Genomic DNA, 889 nt, shown 5'->3' with positions numbered 1-889 from the left:
AGGGTGGGGGTTGGGGATTTAGCTCAGTGGTAGAGCGCTTGCCTAGCAAGCGCAAGGCCCTGGGTTCGGTCCCCAGCTCCGAAAAAAAAGAAAAAAAAAAAAGGGTCTGGAAAGTGGAGATTATTACAAGATTTAAGAGAAATTAACAAAACTATGATGCCTATGAGACCTACTCAGCCTGGTCTCCCTTTGATAGCTATACCAAAAGATTGACATATGATAGTTATTGACGTAAAGGATCGTTTCTTTACTATTCCACTAGATCCTAAAGATCGTGAGAGATTTGCTTTTAACATTCCTTCCATAGATTTTCAGGAGCCTTCTCCTTGCTATCATTGGGTTGTGTTACCTCAGGGGATGGCCAGTAGTTATAGCCTCTGCCCTAAAGCCTTTGAGGCAAAAGTATCCACAGTTATATATGATACTAATGGTTCTTCCAATAGATAAATAGTACTGCCTATGATAAAACTCTACATCTTTTTTTTTTTTTTTTTTGAGCTGGGGACCGAACCCAGGGCCTTACGCTTGCTAGGCAAGTGCTCTACCACTGAGCTAAATCCCCAACCCCAAAACTCTACATCTTAATGCTAATTCTTGGAAGTTTCACAATAGAGTAACTAAAAAACAAGCAGCCCAAATAGTCAGTGTCCCCAGTGTGCCCCATTTATTTCCTCTCCTAATTTGGGAGTTAACCCAAGAGGGTTACAACCTAGTGATATTTGACAAATAGATGTTATCCATATTATTGAGATTCCTTATAATTCTCAAGGATAAGATATTATAAAACAGGTATTATAAAACGTTAAAACAATATCTTAATAAATAAAAAAGGGGGAGTTTTATCCCTGTATACCATACAATTATTTAAATAATGCTCTTTTTATTTTAA

Source organism: Rattus norvegicus, chromosome 7 (assembly GCF_036323735.1).
Source record: "Rattus norvegicus strain BN/NHsdMcwi chromosome 7, GRCr8, whole genome shotgun sequence".
Lineage (NCBI taxonomy): Eukaryota > Metazoa > Chordata > Mammalia > Rodentia > Muridae > Rattus > Rattus norvegicus.
Note: the sequence above shows the minus strand (reverse complement) of the source record.